The sequence below is a fragment of the Crocodylus porosus genome, unplaced genomic scaffold, assembly GCF_001723895.1.
Source record: "Crocodylus porosus isolate Cpor-Errol unplaced genomic scaffold, CroPor_comp1, whole genome shotgun sequence".
Lineage (NCBI taxonomy): Eukaryota > Metazoa > Chordata > Crocodylia > Crocodylidae > Crocodylus > Crocodylus porosus.
In genome coordinates this window covers 8,068,555-8,092,454 of record NW_017728922.1, presented here as the reverse complement: position 1 = coordinate 8,092,454, position 23,900 = coordinate 8,068,555, and the positions used below count along the sequence as shown (strand labels likewise).

Sequence of the window (23,900 nt, the reverse complement as noted above, 5' to 3'; positions counted from 1 at the left end):
ACTCAAGGATCGAAGTACAGACCCAGGAAGTGGATGTTCCTGGTTCACTTTCCTTTTCTGACTCAGAAGACCTGCCTAGCAGAAGTGTGCTCTAACCAATAGAAACATCCAGGTGGATAGAGATTTCCTCACTTCTAACTCTACATTGCATAACATTAAAATTCACTGGAGCAAAGACCAGATCCTCAGTATCCCGCCTCTCAGCTAAGCGTGCTAAGCAGTCACTCTCTTCTTTCTGCTTTGCATCTCAATAATGATTAAAAAGCAAGGGGAGATGAAAGAGAGAGACTGAAGGACAGCCAACCCGCTGTATAGCAGTTAAAATATTTAAACTCAAATCCACACTCTCTATTTACACTAGTGCAAACATCTGAACCAAGTTCTCCAACCTCTCAAATCAGCATTTTGTCTTTCTCATTGGTCTGGGTTATATAGGCCCCAGGCTCCTTCCCTAGCAGCACCTGGGAAGAATAATGTTTAACTGGCACCAGTTACACAGGTTTTTTGTTTCAGCATATTTTGGTCTGCTACATCAGCAAAGGAGAAAATGGCTGTGCTTTTCTAGGTCCAACTGAAACAGAAGCAGCTTGAAAAGTTGGGATTTTTTGTTTAATTTTTTAAATTTCTACAAGGGTAAAGGGCTACAGTTTTGGATACTTAATTTTTTCTAGCATGGAAGACTGTGGTAACTGGAAAACCTGTGTAATTATAACATCCTGAGTGTACAACTATACAGAAGCTGGAGGCTGAGCAGGTACAGGAGGTGCAAAACATTCAACCATCTAAAACTGTTCATTGGTTAACTTAGTTACTGTTTTACCTTCCATACCAAATTAACACATTTTTGGAGAAAGAAATCTTCATTAACAATTAATTGCACTCACCTGCTATCTTCCAAGAAAGATATGGGGGAGGGGGGAGTCACAGTAAATTTGCTTCAAAAAATACATTTTGCCCAGAAAAACTAAAGGAAACCTGATCTTTCTAAAGTAAGTAACATGCCAAAAGGAGGAGGGGGGAAGCAGACTTTTTAAAAATCCACTAACACTTTCAAACCTGTTTCAGCATCAGGAAAGATCAAAATAGGTGGCACACACCCAATTTTTTCCCAGTCTCTTGCAGTGCCAACCTGTTCCTTGAGAAGCACAAGCTACGCGGTCGCTGTGACAACATCCCCACTCAGTGGCGAGACCAGAGAATGAGCCTGTGCAAGTGAGATAGTTCTAATCAGGGGAGAAAATAATCTCCTGTCTCAACACAAGACCAGCGTGTAAATCTGTATATTAATCTGGCTGTATCTCTGCACCACTCTACTTATCACAGCTTTCAAAAGAAGACTGGAACATCAAGGGAGTAAAAAATGCTTTTATTCTTTGCAGGGAGAAAATGGTGTTGTATTCCCTTGAAGTTTGAGTGATTTCTTGTAAGCAAGTTTAATAAGCAGAGCAACTGCACAGACAGGAATGAAGCAGAGGTGGCTCTGGCCCTGAAAGCTCTGGTCCAAATAACCCTGAATTGTGGGGGAGCTCAGACAGAGGTTTCTTTCCACCCATGCACTGCCCACTGGGCCCCTCTCTGAGGCATGGGTGTTTTCAACTAGTTTATCGCAGGGTTGATCTAAGAGAGACCTGGAATAAGGCTGTATTGTCATCCCTGGTACAGGGAACTGAAGTCTTCTGCTTCTTTAAAGAGAAATTGGCTGCAATATCCAGACAGTTCTCTGCTCCCTCCCCTTGCCTCTTGAGTTCAAGCCCTGTGATGGATCAGAGGGCCCAGTCCATGGTCACTGTTTATGCACTGGTTACTTAAGTATATTATCAACAGAGCCATCCCTTGGGGGAAGAGAATCAGGGTGACCACCCCAGGCCCCGTGCTTTGGGGAGCCCCGCGGACAGTGCTATACAGGCCCCGCTGGCTGCCACAGTCTGGCTGCTCACCACCCCTCCCCTCCCCCCCGGTGCTCCAGCCACTCACCACGTCCCGCACAGGCCCCGCACACCCCTAGTGTGGTCTCTGATTATCAACACTCTTCCTGATCACATGGTAGGAAGTGATGCTTGTAAATTTGTCATGAAGCAGAAATATGAGCCAGTCAGTCTGGTGAGTTGGAAACAACTTGGTTAGTGACAAGACTCTTCATTCATACACATTGTATACACCCCAGGCTTCCAGCAAGCTCTTGTGCATGCTTTGTGGACAGGCCCCTCCAGGCCTGGTATGCCACTTTTTTTTTTCCACTTGGAAACCTCCAAAATGTTTATGTTCTTGATGAATTGTCCAGGCTGAAATAGATAAAACTATAATTACCAAAACAGACTGTCTTCAAACTCCATCCCTTTCTAGGACTCAAATAGCTGACCACTGGAATTCTGAAACTCTTAAAAATAAATAGTCTATTATTATGTGATGAGTTTCTACCGGGTAGCCCTTTGACAACCCACCTTAGAAATGAATGACGTACCAAAAGTGATAGAAGTTGCAGTGTGTGGCTTTCCACCATGGCATTGATGGTGGAGGCAAGGGGAAGGCCACAGCTGACATTTCAAATAGCATGACACATCTCATTGCAAGCACTTCCCAGTCTGGGGACGTAGCCAACCACCTGTTTAATCTGAGCGCAAAGGCACTGCAGCAGAGGGAATTTCAATGTTTTGTGAGACCCCCATGTTGTTACAATACAGCTTCATAATTCATAGCAGAACAAGATTGGGATGCAGGGGAAAGAGAATCTCCCAAAATAACAATGGGGTCATCAAACCCACTGCTGACTTTGTCATTTGAAAAAAGTAAGCTTCTAGTTTGTCCAAGCAAGGAAATGCCTGATATCCTCAGAATCCTGGCATCATGCACTTTGTCAAACTTATTCACATGCACAATATATATATGAACTTTCCACAATGGTCTGTCAGGCCCTGCTGAATAAGGGAGTATTATCTGTAGTTATGTTGTCTGACTACTGCAGAGTATGCTTTGTGCTCTATCAAGAGCCCCAGCACAGTTTGAGAACTAGAAATCCAGCTGTACGTACAGGTGCATCCATGATGTCACTAAGCCACAGGCTCAGGATCTAATTCCTCACTCCCTAGCCCAGTGGGGGCTGATCTTGTTGGTAGACAATCCACTCCAATCCCTTTCCCCTGCCTGATCTGCTGCTATGCTTTCTGCTTTATCTTCCACCATGCTGCATATGTACTCTCTAATCAGCTCTATGCCACATGCAGATGCTACACGTGACTTACGTTGACCACCCTTGCTCAAGCCCATTGACATCAGCTTGAATATCCTGTGCCCATTACATTCTAACCACTTGGGACAGTGCCCATCAGACTGTTCCATGTTTGTCCAACACTGTGCACTGGGACCTGACTATTACAAGTGATGATAATAATGAATCCATAGAGGCATTATGAATGGTTCCAAAACCAGTGTAAGAGCTACACCAGGGCAAAAGCCTGCCTGGGCACTTTCCATCTTAAAAGCTAAATACATGTCAAGAGAAGAGCAATCCATAAGGTGCACATACTCCTGGTGTTGGGCGCTGTGTGGGCTCCTGTGACCTCTAGAGGGGTCCTCAATCACCCTGGGGAAAGCCCAAAAACTCTCCTGCCATGACTTTAATTGAACCCTCGGTGGTGGGTTCCCCTGTTGAGGACTCGCCCCTGTTGGTCATGCCTCCTGACAGGTATCCGTGGGTCTCCGCCTCCCCTACACCCCCTTCCATACACCAGCCTCCAGGACGAGCCACTTGGTCTTTGTAAGGCTTGCTCTCCAGTCTCATCAATCCCTGCTTTTCATGCCACCTGGACTATGATTGGCTCTTCCCCATTGCTGGACTCCAGGGGCAGCTGGGTATCTAGACCTCCTGGCGTTTCTTCAACGGCCAGCCAGCCACTTGCCATGGTTCCAAGGCTGCTCCCACCTTTGGAGCATTGCTCCTGCCCCGAGCCAAAAAAAGAGAAAAAAAGGATAAGAAAGGAACCCAAAAAAAGGAATACAAGCACTTAAAAAGAAAAAGAGGCAGCCTTTCCTCCCTCCCCGCCCCTGAGGCTTGGGGTGTCTCCTGACACCGCTCTGGGTCCTCTCCCCTGCTGAGGACCTCTCTTCCCCCCCCCCCACAACGGATCCACTGTTGTATGCCAGCGCTGCCTGCACTTGACATGGAGAGCACCTTCACCATCGGCTGTCTCCTCCACTCTCCCTGCATCTCTCTCAATGCCAACTTTTATCCTGGCCAGGTGGCATTCTACAATGACACAATCCATGACACAATCCACCCGTGCCAGCTCCAACTGGAAATAACCACAGCTTACGAACTGCGCAGCTATTTCTTCTGGGCACAGCTCATCCCGTGCTCAACAGTCTGAAATCAGTAAGTAAGCCCTGGTTTCAGGGCTCTTCTTTTAGGGGTGGGTCACCCCTGTCCCCAGTCCCACTGCGGGAAGGGTTTCCTGTCCCCCAGTGACCGTCCCCCAGGGACATAACCTCTGCTTTAAGATGCCTCAGGGCATCTCACTCTTCTGTTCTGGATTCCTACCTTTTATTGTGTGTACTTTTATAGTTTGGCATCCTGTGTCACTGGGTCTGGGCTCATCTCTGCATCTGGATAAAAAATCCACTACAATATTACTTTTCCCTGGTCGGTGCAGTATGTAAAATCTGAATGGCTGTACGGCGAGGGCCCACCTGGTGATCCAAGCATTATTGGTTTTGGCTGTGCTTAACCATTTTAGAGGTGCATGATCTGTCACGAGTTTAAACTCCCTCCACATCAGGTAGTACCTAAAATGCTCTATTGCCCAGCAGATTGCTAAACATTCCCTTCCTATCGTAGCATACCGTGTCTCTGTGAGTAGTAATTTCCTACTTGCATAGGCAACGGGCCTCTCCAACCCATCATCCTCTTGAGTTAGGACTGCTCCAATGGCAGTTTGAGGCATCCACCTGTAAAATAAAACATTTACAAAAGTCAGGTGCATGTATTATGACATCCTCACATAAGGCCTGCTTCAGAAGTTCAAAATTACACGTCATTTCTATGGTCCATTTTATGGTCCCTGTTCATCGACCTTTCGAGGCTTCCGTAAGGGGTGCCACTAGTTCAGAAAAATGGGAAATAAACTGCCGGTAATAGTTGGCCAACCCCAAAAAAGACTCAAATTGTTTGCCATTCTGAGGTGTTGCAAAGTTACAGATAGTCTGCACTTTGTCTGCTAGCGGTCTGATAGTGCCCCGCCCAACTAGAAAACCCAGGTATTTGGTTTGTCTCTGGGCCAGTGCACATTTCCGTGGGTTTGCCGTCATCCCCATTCTTTGTAACTCTGACAATATGGCCCAGAGGGCCCCCTTGTGTTGTGCCCATGTCTGCAAAAATACAATGATATCGTCTATGTAAGCTGAGGCATATTCAGCATGTGGAGCCAGGATCTGGTCCATCAGGCGTTGGAACGTAGCTGCCACTCCGTGGAGCCCAGACGGCATACATATAAACTTGTAGAGACCCCAACAATGTCCCAAAGGCTGTCTTGGCTCAGTCTCTTTTAGCCATAGGGATCTGCCAATATCCTTTGGCGAGACCGAGAGTCATGATATACTGAGCGTTCCCAACGTGCTCCACCAGTTCTGCTGCATGGGGCATGAGGAACGTATCAAAGACTGCCATCGCATTCAGGTGCCGGTAGTTGATGCACAGCCACAGGGATCCATCTGGCTTGGGGACTGGGGCCAACGGGCTCCACCACAGACTCCTGGATGGACGTATCACTCCTTGCTCAAGCATTTTCTCAACTTCCTTACAAATCTCTCCAAGGAGATGGTGAGGCATTGGGTACCACCTTTCTCATGCTTTTGCTCCAGGAGGTGTCTTTATTGAATGATAGGTGTCCTGGACCCATCCAGGCTCCTCACGGAATATAATCTTAAATTCCTGCACCAGTGCCTGCATTTCACGCTTCTGGAGTATTGACACCTCCTCTCCTATCTGGACTTGTTCCTCTGTTCTAGTCTTTGTTTCCTCCCAAGTCACTCCCTGGGGTACAAGGTCCTCTTTGGCTTCTGTAAATTCAGCCCATCCCTCAGGCTCATGCCATTCCCATAGGAGGTTTACATTATATATATGTTTCTCCTGCGGGTGGCCCGGCCGGTGGACCTCGTAATCCACTGGTCCCACTTAGCAAATTATTTCGAACAGACCCTGCCATTGGGTCAGTAGTTTGCTTGTGGACATGGGCAGGAGCACTAACACCCTCTGTCTGGGTTCAAACTCCCTCTCCCTGGCACAGGCATCATGTTTTTCTTCTGGCGGTATTGTGCTTCATGCATATTATCTTTGGCAAGGTTCTGGGCCACCTGGATCCACTGTTGAAACTCTTGTTGGTAAGTGACTGGGTTTCTCGTGTCTCCCACATCCTGTTCCCAGTCTTCTCGTAGTGCCTGCAGTAGGCCACTAAGGCGATGTCCTTGTATGAACTTGAATGACGAATACTTCATTGACTCCTGTGGGGTGTCCCAAATCGCAAACAATACTAGAGGAAAGAGCAGTTTCCACTTCCGTGGGTCACCTTGTATGCATCGCTGTAGCGTTTATTTTATTGTTCCATTGAGTGCTCCATGAGTCCATGGTTTGTGGGTGATACATGGAGGTGCACAGATGTTTTATCTGGAGCGTGTGGCACATGACCTATAACACTCCTGACATAAAGTTCCATCAGTGATCAGTGAGGATCTCTTGGTATTCCCATCCTCACTATCCATTTGATAAGCTCTTTTGCAATCCATGATACCATCACCACCCACAGTGGTATTGCCTCAGGGTACTGTGTGGCATAATCCACCAACACCAGTATATACTGGTGTCCAGTGCTGCTCTGAGGTAGGGGCCCAACCACGTCCATCACTATCCTCGATGATGGGTAGTGATTGAAGTGGAGCCCGCGCCGGGCAGTCCTCCCTCGTCTTCTGGCATTCAGGACACGCCACACAATAGTGAGCAATGTCTTCCCCCAACCCCAGCCAGAAGAACCACCTGGTTACCCTAGTGGTGGTTTTGTCTCAGCCAAAATGTCCCCCTGTAGGGTTTGCGTGAGCTAGTCTCCATATTACTTGATGGAACTGGGTGGGAACCGCCATCTGTGTTCCCTTAGGCTCCCCCATCTTTCCCCTCTGTACCCAGTACAAGAGCTGATTCCTCACCTCATATCGTGGGGTTCCAACCAGTGTTGGCATCTGGCTGTTCCTGGCATTGAAGGCTTGCACTTCCAGTGCTTGAACCTCCTGGTCTTCCTCTTGAGCTTCCCAGAACTGTGGGCTGCTAACTACATTGTGCAGGTCGACTTTATCCATCTCATCCACCAATCCCTCATCTTCATCGAGCTCGCCAAACCACCCCTCATGATCTCAGATCCTCCTTCACCCTACTTCAGCATGCTGGTCCCACTCCAGGGTGTCAGATCGGTGCCCAGTCCTGTCCAAGTAGCATATCACACACCATTTGGGGTACCACTCCCACCAGTAGCTTTCCCTGATGCTTCATCACCTGGAGCCAGATCCACTGGTAGTAGATCTGCTTCATCTCCCCATGGAGGCAGGCCATCTTCACTGGGACTGCTTTACAATCCCTCTGGGGTGTAATAAGGTCAGCCCTCACAAGTGACTGTGTGCATCTGGAATCCAACGTAACCTGGACGGGACAGTTTTCTACCCAGACCTTTACGACTGGATGTCCCCAGATGGAGCTGTCCCCTCCTGATGCATAGCTGCAAGTCATTGGTTCACTTGCTTCTGGCTCCTTTCGTGCTTCAGCTTGCATCCTCGAAGGATTATCTGGGCACTATCACTCGGGGGGGCCACTCAGATATTCTCACAAAATGTGTCCAGTCCTTCCACACCAGAAGCAGACCGTATCCTTCAAACCACCTCTGTTGACATGCCGTCTCCTATCTGGCTCCCTAGGCAGTGGGGTCATTGGGCTAGGGGTCAGCTTCTCCCAGCTATACCCCATCTCTGATGCTTCAAAGGCCTCCTCAAGCTTCAAGGCTTCTTCGCAAGTGTGCAGAGAATGCTACAGACCCAGTGCTGTGTCCACTCTTCCAGATCATTCTGGAATTGCTCTAGTAGTATGTGGTCTACAAAAGCATCCGGATTATACACTGCAGGGCTCACCCACTTATTCAAGAGATCCTGAAGCAGCTGTAGCAGGATCTTAGCCCATCTCTCATCCGGCCCTTTTTTAGCCTGGAACAGCTTTCAGTAGTGCTCTGGGTTAATCTTGAGCCTATATAAAATAGCTGCTTTCACCCACTTGTCGTCATGGGCTTCATCCCTGGGAAGGACCCGATAGGCCTCCTGGGCTTTGCCCACAATGAGCGCACCCAGCAGTCTGGCCCAATACCCTTTGTCCAAACCAGTCATTGCGTGATGTTCAAAGGCCTCGATATATACCTCTGGATCATCCTCCCATGTTATTTTCAGGATCTTGAAAGTAGACAGACTGTGGCACAGCCAGTCCTGCACTCGATCCATCATCTGTTGTTGGGCATCCAGTATTTGTGTAAGAGTTTGTAAGTTTTGGCTTAGCACATCCAGAGAGGCCATGGCCACCGGCTGCATGTGGATGTACTCTGTGTCTGCCTGGTCTCTTCACCAATTCCTGACCAAAGCACTACTTTGTGCCCACCTGGTCTCAAATATCTGTTCACATGAGGTCTTGGCACATACACCGGTGTTGGGCACTGTGTGGGCTGCTATGACCTCTGGACGGGTTCTTCATCACCCTGAGGAAAGCCCAAAAACTCACCTGCCACAACTTTGATTGAACCCTCAGTGGTGGGTTCCCCTGTTGAGGACTCGCCCTGGTTGGTCACGCCCCTTGACAGATATCCATGGGGCTCCACCTCCCCTGTACAACTTCCATATGCTAGCCTCCAGGATGAGCCACTTGGTCTTTGTGCAGCTTGCCCTCTGGTGTCATCAATCCCTGCTCTTCACACTACCTGGACTACAATTAGCTCTTCCCCTTGCTGGACTTCAGGGGCAGCTGGGTACCTAGACCTCCCAGTGTTTCTTCAATGGCCAGCCAGCCGTTTGCCATGTTTCCAAGGCTGCTCCCATCTTTGGAGCATTTCTCATGCCCCTGGCCAAAAAAAAGAAAAAGAAAGGAAAGAAAGGAACCCAAAAAAATGGAATACAGGCACTTAAAAGGAAAAAGAGGCTGGCAGGGTTAGGCTAGTAGCCCTTCCTCCCTCACAGTCCCAGTGTCTGAGGCTTGGGTTGTTCCCCCCGACACCACTCTGGGTCCTCTCCCCTGCCGAGGACCTCTCTTGCTCCCCCCAGAACTGGATCCACCGTTATATGCCGGCGCAGCCTGCACTCAGTGTGGAGAGCACCTTCCCTATCAGCTGTCTCTCGGTGCCAGCTTTTATCCTGGCCGGGCAGTGTTCTGCAATGACACAATCCGCCCGTGCCGGCTTGAACAGGAAATAAGCACAGCTTACAAACCATGCAGGCATTTCTTCCCAGTGCAGCTCATCCCGCACTTGGCAGCCTGAAATCGGTAAGTAAGCCCTGGTTTCAGGGCTTTTCTTGTAGGGACGGGTCACCCCCATCCCTAGTCCCACTGCGTGGAGAGTTTCCTGTCCCCCACTGACTGTCCCTCTGGGACACTTAGTATGGTCCAGCTTTTGCCTAGCTACACACACATCCTATACCATGTTTCTGCAGTCACTGCGCAACAGTGGCTGGGATTCATCAGCATTTGTATCCATTCTCACATTGCATTTTTATACTGTGAAAATCTCCCATCAGAATCTGGTCCTGGAATTGCTTTCACATGTGCCTGGTTGTCAAGCTCTTAGTTACCACTGGGCACACCTACACATGCTTTTAATGCACCTAAATAAACTCTGGTGCAGTTCATACCTGAGTGTTCCTGAGTGCAGCATTTACATGTGTGGCCAGGGCTAAAGCACATTGAGATAGCAGGGCCCCTGGAGGTCAGCCTGCCAACCTGGAGCTGCTCTGCCCCAACTCATTGTGATGTGGAGGGGTTGACTGGGGTACAAGTGTGCTACAGTGTAAGGCTAGCCAGCAAGCAGCCCCCACTATAGGCAGAAGAAAATATGATTTGTGGGGAGCTGAGCATGTGTGTGCTTGTACATGCACCTCCCCCAGCAGGTAGGTCTGCCACGGGGAGAGGGCAGGGGGGCAAATTGGGGCCCCCACAGTGAGGAGGGAGTGGGGCGGGGCAGGGGTTGGAGTATATGGGGCCCCAGGTCCAGGGCAGGTCATGGGACTCTTGGAGCCCAGGCAGCTTGTCCAAGGGCATGGGGGGGCTCCTGCTGCCGCATGCACCCCCAGGACAGGCACAGGGGATACATGCCCACCTGGATCTGTGTGTGGGGTGGAGGCAGCTGCCACTGCAGACTGCACACCATACCCCACTACTGGTGCCTTGGTGGACACATGATGCCACATGCTTCCCACCGCTGGCCAGGCAGTGCAGCCAGTGCACAGGAGGCATGTGCCATTACATGCCATTCCTGGGACACTGGCAGTGGGGTCTGGAGCACAGCCTCCTCCACCCCACATATATATCTGGTGGGGCACATATCCCATGTGCCTGCCCTGGGGGTGCATGCGGCAGTGAGAGCCCCTCTCCCCCACACACACCCCTAGTCGAGCCATCCAGGCATCCCGCAACACACCCCGGGGCCCTATTTACCTTCTTCTCCCCCTCCACAGGGGCTTCGATCTGCCCCCCATGTCCCTTCCCATCTACACATTTACCTGCTGGGTGTTGCTCCACACAGAGCCAGGCTAGGCTGAGTTCCTGGCTGCCTGCAGGCTCTAGCTGTCCTCTGTGCCTGTGCATGCCCCTCCCCCCTGCCCTGCTGCAGCTACCCAGAGGCCACGCTCAGGCTGCCTGTGTTTTGTGGGGATAAGCCCCATTAGCCCCCACCTTCCACCACCTATGGCCCTACAATGTAGCACCGTCATACCCCAACCAGCTCTGGTCATCATCTACACACACGTTGTGGTGCACTAAATAACTCCACTGTAGCAGGGCACTAGGGTGCCTGCTACTGAAGATAGGAAATGGCTTAGCTGCCATTTATTAAGGCAGCAGGTGCCAGGGGTTATGGGAGCTGATTAGATCAGCTGACTGCCAGGGGGCGGGGCTTGGCCTTCATAAGGAAGGGAAGGCTGAGGCTAGACATAGTTCCTCTCGGGCAGGGGCAGGGGCAGGGGCAGGAGCTCTGCGGGCAAGCTGAGCAGCCTGAGTCAGTGGTTGCAGCCTGACCACCTGCAATGATGCAGGGGTGGAGAGAACCCTGACAGAGGTATGTGAGAGAGCCAGCATAGTTTTGCGGAGTTGTGATTATTACACCGGAGGACTGGGTGAGGCTGTAGGGGTGGAGGAGGCCTCAGCAGGAGCTCCCCAGTAAGGTGGGGGAGTTCCTGGCACCACGGAAGGTGCCGCGTTGTGGGGTTGTCTCGACCCCAGCCCACTGGGGTGACTTTGGGAGGAGTCTAGTAGAGGCAGAAGCCCAGTAGGGTATGGGCCCAGGAAGGTGGGTCTAAGCAGTGGGGGTGTCCCGACCCCAGCCCAGTGTGGGCATTACTGGGACAGGCCCCAATTGGAAGCCCCAATTGGGAAGAGCCCCAGTGGGGCGTAGGCCCGAGTCGGGCATAGACAGGCCCGAGTGCGGGCGGGGAGCGCAAAAAGCACAACCAAGGGCCCCAGTGGGGGCATAGAAGGCCCCAGTGCGGGCAGAGAGCGCAAGAGGCGCAGGTACAGGCCCGAGTGCGGGCACAGAGACCGCGGGGAGCGCGGAATAGGCCGGTACGTGAGCAGCCGCGGGACATAGGGGAGGCAGGCAGGCCCGAGCGGGGCTCTGCCTGGAAGTTACGAAGCCCTGAGTGGGGCGTAAGCCCATAGAGAAGTCCGAGCTGGGTGAGAAGGGGCATAGTCAGAGAGCTGCCCCAGGAGGGGGCGCGTGTATTGAGTTGGCCCCGGGAGAGGACCAGCACAGGGACTAGAACCAAAACCCCGGCATAGTAAGATCAGCCCCGTGCCAAGAAGGGTAGGAAGGCAGCCTCAACTGACAACACTAAGATCAAAGACGTGGTGGGCGAGATGGAGGGTGCATTCAAAGCCCAGGTTGGCACGGTAGGCAAGGGCACTAGGGGAGGTCACGGTACCCCTAGGGGCCATCCTGCCACACACCATAGGATAGTACTTATCCTGGATGGCACTATCCTATAGCAGAGTTAATTCATTTTCTTCAGCCAATAGCACTACTGCACGTGTAGATAATGATGCTTTACTGTGGACCTAATTAGACAACTGCAGTAAAGCGCATTTGTGTAAATGCACCCACTTAGTTGCAGTGACATTTACCCCAAGTAATATGAACACCCCAGGAGGGAATGTAAAGATATACTGCAGAGGTGCTGCCTGCTGCTACTCCCCACCATGGTATGAGTTACATCCATGCAGCAGGAGGCCTCAAGAGTCCTGTTGCAGCATGGATTATTAGGCAGAAATTAGTCCATAAAAAAAAAACTTAACAACAGCTACAGCAAACATTGATTTTGTGTTCAGCTGCTTCTGCATGGTCTCAGCAATGGCAGATTTAAAGTTAACTGCCGTTGCTTTGGCTTAGTTCAAAAACCAATTTACACTGCGGCTGGAAATAGACAAGTGCATCAGTGGAATTGAATCGAAAATTATTATTTTTACTTATCTAGTCCTTTTGGGCAGATCTGACATGGATTTTGGCATCCATTACCTGCTACACAATTACAGATAACAGGGTTTAGTCTTACCATGCTGCAGATTCTAATTTGATATCAGACCTTTTATACTAATAGTACATTTGGCACAGAAATAATTTGAAGCGTAGCTCTCTAGGCAGAGTCATCAAACAGCACCACTGGTGCATCGATGTTCACTGTTCTGAGCAACACACACACACACACACACACACACACACACAGAGTTTGTGATTTAACACCCAGCCTACTGGATTTAGTTAGGTCATTTACCACCCAGTGCTGTGAGGAGTGACAGTCACTGTCACATTTTGCTAACCCTGGGTGTCCCAACCATGCACTTTGCAACTTCATTGCCAGTGGTACCAACTTATGGCAATAAGGCCACCCTTGTACCTCTCATTTTAAATGGAAATGTTTGCCAGCCTTTGCCATTGCTCTACACACAGTAAGGACTCAATCTCCCCATCTCCCTCAGACCTGCTCCCTGCTATCTTCCTGCCATATTAAAATCCTCCCCCTATATGAGGTAGTGCCCTGAGGGCAGTTTACCACATGCTACTGGGAGTACACAGACAGCTGGTGAGCTCAAGGATGGTGTGCACTGACTTTATTCCTGCCTGAAGTGACAAGGAGAAATTCTGGAGTTTTCTCCCTGGGCCCAAAGTTGGCACAGACCTGTGTGCACACCCCTTCTGCCATATAAGACAAGTATCATCACATAATCATCCTCAACTGCGAAGGATTGCTGGTCTTCCATGACTGCCTTATCTGTGGGTCTGAAGATGGCTGACGAGGCTGATCCAAGGTGGACAGATTCTGCTGCAGCTCAGACACGTTTCCAAGTGGGGCGGGCGGCTCCAGATTCTTGGTTTGGTCTGTGACACACTGTTTCTGCCACTCACGCTTTTCTGTCTCCTGTTGTTGTTGTTGTGAGGTTTAAAGTACTGAGATCCCTGAAGCAGACTCTTCCTCCATTTGGGGAGGTCCTGGTGGTAGTCTCCCATGTGTGGATGTCAATGTTGCATTTTTTGAAATTGGCTTTGAGAATGTCCTTGAAACACTTTCTCTGCCCTCCTCTTGAGTATACACCTCGACTGAGCTCAGAGAATAAAACTTGCTTTGGGAATCTGGAGCTGGGCATCCAGGTGATGTGGTCAGCCCAGCGAAGTATGTTGAATGATCATCACCTTGCTGCTTGTGGTGGTTGCTTGCAAAAAGATGCTAATATCGGTGCATTTCTCTTCCTGATGGGTTCAGAGGATCTTCTGCAGGCAGCATTGACTGTACTTCTCCAGCAACTTGAGGCATCTCCTATATTTTTTGCACATCAGCTCTGTACAGTAAAGTAGGGAGCACAACAGCTTGATAAACCTTGACCTTGGTTTCATATCTGAAGTTGTGACCTTCAAACACCCATTTCCTCAGGAGTCCAAAGGTTGCACTTACACATCTGAGGCAATGTTGGATTTTTTCATCAATGTCAACCTTCTGCAAAGAGATGGTTTCTCAAGTACAGAAAATATTCAACATTCTCCAAAATCTCACTGTAAATCTGAATTATGAACGTTACGCATCAGTCCCATTTTCTTTTTCCCATGCTTCCTAGTATCATCGGTGTACTGGAGCTCAATGACTGAGGTCAGGGTGGTCTTGATTTTGGCTCAGAGTTGGTTGAGATTAAAAAGCTTGTCATCCATTCAGTAATTTAGCTCCACTCCAACTGGAAGCTTGTTGGTAGTCATATGTAACATCACAGGGCATTTGTACACATAATGAAAATTGGCCGCTTTTTGTGGTTTAGTTGCATGACGCTGTAGACATATGGGGGGTTTTAATGATTTAAATAACCTTGTTATGTTACAAACTAAACCACATCCATATGTAGTTTAATTTGCAATGTAGCTATGTGTAACATTGCAGACTTCTGACAGCTGGATCAGGTCAGGTGCTGCCTCCAAACTGGGGCAGCACTCACCCGCTAGCAGCCTGCCTGGGTGGACCTGGGGGGGGGGAAAAAAAAAGTGGCAAGGGGCCTGATCCTTTTTTTGTTTTTCCCACAGAATCTGCCCACCTCTCCCATGGCTGGGGGGGTAGCTGCTGACAGGCTCTGACCTGTGGGGCCCTGGTCCTTCCCTCCACAGTGGCAGTGCCCCCCAGGGCTGCCCAGGCGTGCTATTAGCGGGTGGGTGCTGCCCCAGCTTGGATGCAGCACCCAACCTGATCCAATTGTTCTTGCAGCCTGAGCTGGGCAGCACCTACCCACTAGCAGCCCACCCGGGCAGCCCCAGGGGGCACTACTGCCATGGAAGGAAGGACCTTGGCCCCACATGGCTTAAGGGCTGCTCAACCCATCAGCAGCTTTCCCCTCCACCACAGGAAACATGGGCAGGCTTGCAAAAAAAAAAAAGGGATTGGGACCCTCACCATAGCAGTGATGGAAGCCCCTAAACTGTTGCAATTAAAAACACCCCATTTCAATTTAGGGGACTAAACCCTCATCACATGTACAAGCTCCCTCAGTAAGGGATATTGAGAAGAGTGTGGGAGTGAGGATGCAGCCTTGCTTAACTCCCATCTTAACTTCAATGGTATCTGTGATAGATCCATTACTGAGGACCACTGCTCACACACCATTATGGAGCAGGCAAAGCATGGGTGACTGGTGCCTCTTGAATCAGGGGGGCATGTACCCTCCTTGACACCAGTCAGCAACCAGCAAGGGTCCCCTGGCAACTGATCCCACTGACTCCCCCCGGCCGACACAGGGGGGCACCGGTGCTCCCGCCTGCCCCCCTGCCCACCAGCTAAACAGGGAGCGCGGCCTGATGGGGGGTGCACATGCACCTCCTACACATCACCACTGAGGCAAAGAATGGTGAAGAATTTTGATGGGCATCCATACTTCAGAAGGATCCTCCACAGTGCTTTTTGCTTGGCAGAGTTGAAGGCTTTTGTGAGGCTGAAGAAGGCTATATAGAGAAGTTTATGTTGGTGTTGGCATCTTTTCTGCAGCAGGCAAGTAGTGAAGATCATGCCTTAAACCCATGCTGAACTTCCAGGAGGAGCTCTTCAGCAAGTGGAAGCAGATGGTTCAGGAAGGTTCTTGCAATGATCTTTCTTGTGGTGGACAAAGCGATCCCTCCATAATTTCCACAGTTGGACCTGTCTCCCTTCTTCAAGACTCACATTCATGGCATCCCTGAGGTCATCTGGGATTTCTTCATCATTCCAGGTTCTTAAGAAGTGGGTATGGAGTTGTGATGTGAGCTCCTCTCCCCACTGCTTGAAGATTTCAGTGGGGATTCCATCAGCTCCAGATGCCTTGTCCTTCTTCATCTGCTTGATGGCTTTCCTCACCTCAGCAAGGGTTGGAAAGATCCCAACCAACTGGATGTTGTGGAATGGAACTGAGACCACTTTCATCAACAACAGAGTCTCGATTGGGACTCAGTTCAGTTCCAGTCAGAAAGATATTCTCTCTCTGATTTTGTATTAATTGATCCATTTCTGAGAGTGCCTATGTTGCAAGACATAGCCTTTTCTCCCCAATGTCCCTTTTGCAGTGGTGAGTGTTTGTGTATGCAAAGTCTGCAGCCCCCTTAACTCAACCCACTGCCAAAAGCACTGAGCTGCTCAGAGGCTATTATTGGGGTAAAACCAGTATGGCTGCCTTATAGGAAGGAAAGCTGGTCTCCTGGTCATAAAGTTACTCTTCTGCTGCAGACACAGCATGTGAATGCAAGTCACTCCTCACATGCCTCGGTTTCCCCATGTGCAAAATAATGATAGTACTTCCCCAAACATATGGATGGTTATATTAAATGGTCACGGTCTGGAAGATTACAGCCTAAAAGTGTAAAGCTTGAGGTAAGGCACTCTTCTCGGCATTGCCAATGCAAATGGTTACAGCTAAATTGCCCCATAACCTAGATACAGATATGATTACACCTTTTTATATTAACTAAACCTTAACCATGCCAGAACAGAGCTCAGACAAACCCATAAAATGGTGAAACTTGGTTGCAAGTTCTAGGCAATTAAATGACCTATATTCTACCACCTGCAGCATAAGCCAGCAAGTCCTGCTGGGTCTCAGTTTTCTGCAGTCTTTGCTATCTTCAGGTTATTCTTAGATCTCTATGCACATTTCTGTACAAAACAATTGCTGTGCAGCTGCTATAGCCCAACCTGTGACTTTTAAGCATTTAAGGGCAAACTGTAGTGTCCTACTGCTGGCACTTAACCCCTAGTACTGAGATACAGAGTTCATCAGAACCATGATTGGACTCAAAGCAGTTTACCCTTTCTAAAGCCACTAGAAGTTCCACCTGCCAAAAACAGTATTATACAACATAATATACAAAACACTAGCAAGTTTTTCCCAAAAAGTACAAGTCCCTATGTAACCCCACATGCAGAGAAGGGTAAACCAAGTCAGGGAAATTCATGGGATTAACTATTCAATTCCACATTTAAAAATGGAAGCTTAATTTCAAGTGAACAGGACAGCCAAAGGCCATCAGAGAACCCTAGTGACTGAAACCCTAGAGAGTTAGTTGTGAAATGTTTAATAGTAGGGCTTTTTAACTGCCAGAAAAAGACATTCTCGTTAATACCCCATTGAGATTAAAGGATCAGCATATACCTTTTTAGTACCTGATCTAAAGCCTATAGAAGCTAAGGGAAAGGCTCACCAAGGGTTTCAGTGGCCACTGAATCAGACACCCCCTGATACTGTTTTAGGCCACTTTTCTTCTCTCTAGCAAAATGAAAGCTTTATTTGCCAGAAGCCTGTTTCAATTTAAACTTAAATCCAGTAGAACACTGGGAGACTAAAGCATTTTCAAAAGTATCAGGATTTTGGCATATAATTTGGGACGCACATAGACAGTGAGGTACTTAAATCCTGCTGACTTCAGTGGGGCTTGAGGAAGTAAATGCCTTTGAGAACCAGGGCCTGGCAGCCCTAATCTCACTGAACGTGAAAGGGAATTAGGCCACTACAAACTCTTTTCAGGTATAGCCTGTCGCCCAGGGGCGGGCAATTATTTGGGTTTGTAGGACAGATAAGGAGTTTTGCTGAGCTGCCGTGGGCCAGATCAGCACTCCCCTCCCCGCACACAACTCTCTAAGAGGGCTGGGGCCATGGGCGGGCAGTGAGTAGTGTTCAGGAGCAGGATGGGCTGGCAAGGCCAGGATCACAGGATGGGATCATGGGGCCTTAACAGTATGGAGCTGGGGTCTGAGCAGCAATTCCCTCCCTGCACACCCCTGCAAGACTTGGGTTCCATGGGCAGGGGCGTGCAGGGAGTAGATCATGGCTCTGCCCCAGGGTAGTCCCTGCCTGCAGAACTGGGTCTGTGCTCCAGCCCTGGCCCTGCACTGTCACAGCCCCACAATCCTGGCGTCTTCATGGAGACTGGCTGGGAGCTACATGAGCAGAGTGCATGGGCAGGTAAAAGGCTGCATCTGGAGCTGGGGCCAGGATCTTGGGGCAGTGACAGCACAGGATCAGGGCCAGGGCCAGGAATGGGCAGAGCCACGCTCCACATCCTGCACACCCCTGCCAGTGGATCTGGCTCCCATTGCAGTGATGTGCAGCCCCTGGCCCTGCACTTTTTCTGCTTGCTCCTGGATGCCACTCTCCATGAACCCATGGTCCCATCACAGCCATCCAGCCACATGCCCTGCCCGAATGGGTCCCGCCCCTGGCAGTGGGTACAGGGCAAATAAGTCAGGATGCCTGGGCAGTGGGGCTGGGTCTGGCAGCAGCAGGCTAAAGGAACCTAAAGGCTAAAGGCAGTTGAAGTAAAAAGAATATGAATGGCTGTAAGTTATCAGCATAGCTCAGAAGTTATAAATTGGCTGGCACATCCAAAAATCATTTAGAAGGAAGATACAGCTCTGTGAAAGGAACTGCTAATTATCTGTTGACCTGGATCAGTGGACCTGTGGATCTCGAGGGGCCCAAGGACTGAATACCAGGGTCCTTCCTGGTACCCCTTGGACAGCGCTGATTGGGGATGCGTGACTTCGCTGAGATTTGTGGAAGGAGAAACTTGTGATACATCAGGCATCAGAGGGGACTGCCAATAAATTGCCGACATGAATTATTATTGTCTGTCATTATCTGTCTTAGTATATTACGCGTAGTTGTGTTTTTAAGTCAATAAACCTTTCTTATCTTTCTACCCTTGGCCATACTCTCAATTCTGAACCCTCCGCAGGTGGCTAGGACAGAACATGACACTCCAAAATCATGGCATAACCTTGCTATGTTCCCCAGTGTCTCTGGAGAAAGCCTGGCTGTAGTCACTTTGGTGTCTTTTCCTCTAGTTTTATAAAAGATGAACTACCATGGACACATGTTGCCAGCTGCCCTTCACAGAGTGCTAGCAAAGGTACAGGGTAAACCAACCAGAGATACTTCCACCCCCTGGTCTCTTGCAGTTACACATCACTTTGGTCATAACTGTTATAGCAAGAAGTATGTATAACAGGAGCTGTTAGAACCAAGTTGATGGTGTCCCTCTGGACTTGTTACTTTCCAGTGTGTTTGTAAGAGGGTTTCATTCTGTTTGTGGGATGAAGCTGAGTTTTATGTAATGCTCACTAGTTTGTGATATGTCAGAAAGCTTTGGGTGGTATTTCAAAGTCCCCAAGTGGCTGAGTCAGGACTATATGTCCCATTCACTTTCAGAGAATTTGTATTTCTAATTCATTTACAGAACTATTGAAAAAAGTCATCCTCTTGTAAACTGAAACATCCACATAATGCCTCAATTATAGAGTTTATTTTTTTAACTACCTAAGAAAATAACCCCTCCTTTCTTTATAAAACTTTTTATTTTAAAGATATAACTCCATGGCGCATGGGTGTGCTCATCACCCGTGGCAAATTAAACAGGATCAGAAAGTTGTCAGTGAAAACACTATGCTGCATTCCCAACTGATATATTTCCACTGAGCAAGGCTGGTGTTTGCCAGTAGAGAATCTGGCCACATACAAGCAAATGCCAAAGCCATACAAAAACCTTCAAAGTAAATAGGTTAGAACCTTAGCTGATATCAAGATAGGTCAGTGGAGACTAGCTCAGTCTCTAGCCTAGATGTGGATTATACAGAAACTTCCATCTCTTCCTCACTGGAACAAAGATATTTCCCCAAACAGCAACTGCATTCCCATGCTTAACCCAATCCTTAGTTTTTGTAACAATAGGAATGATGGAAGCAGCATCAGATCTAGGGCTGGGAAAATTCTTGAAACATTTTATATAAGAAAATGTCGTTTGGTCATCACTAAAGCTGATGGCAACAACGCGTCAAGAATTTTGATGTAAAAAATACTTAGCATCAAAATGAGAAATTCAGTTCCCCCGTTCAGAACAAAGTTTTGAAATTGTTATTTGGATGTCAAGGTTGCCATGTCAATGACATGTTTCAAAATTATTGAAGCAAAATTATTTTTATTAACTTTTTATTCCAATTCAGGGTGACAGAAGTGAAGTATGAAATTCATGGAACATGTAGATAGTTTCCTATCCAGGTGTAATCAGTTCTTAGAAGGATTAGTCCCAATCTCTCTTAACTCATAGAAACACTAAATGTAGGAACCTAAAGGTACTGTTATTTTTTTGAACTCCAAATCACATGAGGTAGCCAAAGACTCACCTGGAACTTGCACAGGATTACTGCTTAGCGACAAGGTGTCGATTGCTGTCCAAAACAGAGACCATTCCATGCACTGAGCAAACAGGTTTGTAGCAATGGAGAGCACTGAGCAAAGAGCAATAGGATAGGGAGTGATAAGCCTCCCCAGACCAAAGTTTAACTGAGAATTTAGCATCAGCTACCTCATTACAAATGGCCAGGTTGCAAGTGCAATTGGCCTGAGAGCTAAAGTGGCAAGGAATCTGGCTAGAAGGGGGTTGCATAGGCCCAAGCAGCTTAGTTCCTCTTGGATAGGAATCCTGCTAGATATGCCTTGCTGGAGTACATCAGGGTGATTTAACCAAAGGGCTAATGGAATGAAAGGCTAGGACTATCTATTTGAGACAAGGGGCAAGCCAGTTATTCCTGGCAATGTTAAAGTCTGACTTGCGCATTGTTTGCCTCTTAAGTTCCAGTTTCTTGCACGGATATGATCTGGGTTAATTGGGTCATTCACTACCTGCAAAGAAAAGGGCACAAACATACTTCCTGTCTCTGCTAGCAACTCCTGTCAATGGAATGATAGCCTGGATGGAGCCGGCATGCTCAAGAGGCTGTGCAATGCTCTTAGACAGGGGTTTTCAACCTTTAAGAAATGTACCCCTTCTGGTGGTGGCGGCCAGGTATGGGGGAGGTGGGGGTGGTTTACATGTGGCAGTCACTGCTGCCATACACCACCCCACACTGCCACCGCCATGCCTGACTTTCCCACAGCCAGTCTTATGTGTGGTTTCATGGGCTGCTGACAGGCCTCACACTCAGCCAATCACACACCACCCATCGGCAGCCCACGGAGCTACATGTGTGCCCAGCCATGTGAAATTGGTGCGCAGGCACAGCAGCACAGGGTGGTGGCTGGTAGAGGCAGCTGCTGCATGTGAGCTCTGCTCCCTGCTCCCCCCACAGGTCCAGCCAGGCAATGCCTGTGCAGCCTGCAGAGGGGCACCACTACCCTTGCCCCCCCGCCAGCCCTGCTCCTGGGAGGTGGAAGCACAGGGTGGTGGTACTCCATCCCTGCCCACCCAGACATACCCCTCTAGGACCTTTCCAAGTACCTCTAGGGGTATGCATACCTCTGGTTAACAACACCTGGTCTTAGAGATCACACAGAAGATGGCCAAAGGGTTGCGGTACCTAGAGCACCCAAAGAGAAAAGGGCAGAATCAGATATGAGAAGTCTGCTGTAAGCCCCAGAGCAGCAAAGGTCAGAAAGGTAATGCTGGGAGAGGGTAAAAGGAAGTGTAATTAAAGTAGTTTCTAGAACAAACAAAAGCTTTTATGCTAGAACTGTCCAACCTGGTTGATATAGTAGGAGAAATAAAACCTAACCCTAAACTTTTGAAAGCAGGATGGATTTAGCTCAGATTCTTCCAGCAGAAGATCTGTCAGTGATGGGACAGGGCTAAATTGGTTCTAGATACCATTGTGCCTGGGACTTTTTTGCACACAACTACCTTACCTTTTCTGGTTCAAATGTTACTTTTATCCAACTGCTTAGGAACATGGAAAATAATTTCTCCAATAAATGTCAAATGATGCACGTCAAGCAAGACTTTTACAGATACATATCACAGTATCGTAACAACTCCAGTATGTGGCAGGTTCAGAATGGACCTAACTGACCAATATGGTCATTTTGGGCCCTCTTTCTTGAGTGGGTTCAGGGTTTGCTGGTACAGCTGTCACTGCACCATCAAGGCCTTCTATAGATTTGACTGTAAATGGTAAAAATTGTTTTGAAAAATGTTTCTAATGTTGCTGTTGTTTTCTCTAGAAACTGTCAGTAGTCTCAGAAGCAGACATTTTACTAATGCAGTCAAGCCAGAACTTGACAAACATAGAGGGTGAAATCCTGTCTCCAGTGAAATCAATGGGAATTTGTCATTTACTTTGGAAGGAACCATGACTTCATAAATGTAGACTAGATAACAGTATAGAGTCAGCTAATGCTTGAGTAGGCATCAGCATTGTAAAGCTCCATTTCCTAATATGTTCAAATAGAAGCTGCATTTCCCCAAGTCCTATTCTACATCAAACAAGGCTGCTTCATACATGTGTAGCAAAACCCCCAGTTTTTCTCTTTTTAGCAAACCCCCGTTTTTCTTTTTTTTATTATTTATCTTAAAATGCATTCCCTCCCCTTCCCCAACCATTTCTGACTTTTCTCTTCTTCTCTATTCCCTATAGATAAGTGAGCTCAAAATTCGGATAAGCTTTAAGCATTTTTATTTTTGGTGGCAAGTTTTTGGTTTTGGATGTCCATTGTTTTATAATTATTAAGTTTGTATTAATTTTTACTGTTGTATATTGTATTGTTGTCATTTTTGTATTGATTTTTGTTGTTTCATATGCATATTATATGGTTTAGGCCTGTGTTTGAAAGTGAACCAAAGTAATGTCAAGTTTCCATTTTATATGTCAAGCCTCCAGCTTCTGTCCTCTGCCGGGCATCTCATGTTGCAACAATAAGATTCACTGTACCCCTCCCATGTAAATGAGAGGATGAATGAGAATGATTGGGTATAATTGAGATACAAGTGTAGCAGGCCCCTACTGAATGGCCTGTAAGGACCGGGCCATCACCTTGCACTGATTCATCCAGGAACTACGGACCTCACCCAGGAACAGAGACAAGACCAGCATTTGAAAAACAAAAGAACCTGCAAAGCCAGCAACTCTCACCATTACAGACACCTGAAACTGCACATCCCTGCATGGAGCACACATGCTCAGTATGCCAGGGGCTGACCTCCTGTCACTAGAGTCACACAAGGTCTGCCCCTATAAAGAGGGGCAATGAAGACAGACCCAGTGGGAACGCCATTTCCATCCGGACCAGACCAGCTTCACGTCACCTATCCACCCCAGAGGCCCTGCCGGCAGCCCCCTCTGGACAACATCTACTGGACAAGGACCCCTTTCCAGCCTGGAAAGGCAGATATTACCTGCATACCTCCCCCTACAATTTGGCCTTTCTCTCTCTCCTCCTGGAGTTCAGTGGACTTCAGCCCCTGCACCAAGCCTCTTTAACCCCTCCTGCCAGAGAGAGCGAGAGTGTGAGTGTGAGTGTAGATGGGTGCAAGGGAACCAATTTGGCATCGTGTCACCATCTCCCATGTTCAATAAAACCACTGTCGGGTTGGGTCATGTTTTACTGAATCCCAGTCCCTTCCCTATCTTAAATTCCAGCCTCATTCTCTCTTTCTCTCTCAGCTTCAGTTCCCACCTTCTCTGCTAGTTTCCCCATCTCCTCCCAATTACATCTCCCCTTTTCTGCCACCTCTCAGCCTCTCCTTGCTTTCCTGCGACTTTCTGCTGCCTTTCTGTTTTCGGGCTTCCCCCCGCACCTTCTGTAATTCCACCTTCACCACCCCCCACCCCCGCAGCTTCCCAGCTCCTATTAGCCATTTTGCAGTTCT

The 23,900-nt window shown here is 48.5% G+C and overlaps 1 long non-coding RNA gene across 1 annotated transcript; it reads left to right on the top strand.

Moving 5' to 3' along the window:
- The first annotated feature begins 476 nt into the window (after positions 1-476).
- On the top strand, positions 477-1,673 carry LOC109313334. The gene is made up of 2 exons (XR_002102022.1): positions 477-594; positions 1,380-1,673. It is a non-coding gene; the product is annotated as an uncharacterized LOC109313334 (long non-coding RNA).
- The last annotated feature ends 22,227 nt before the right edge of the window (positions 1,674-23,900 follow it).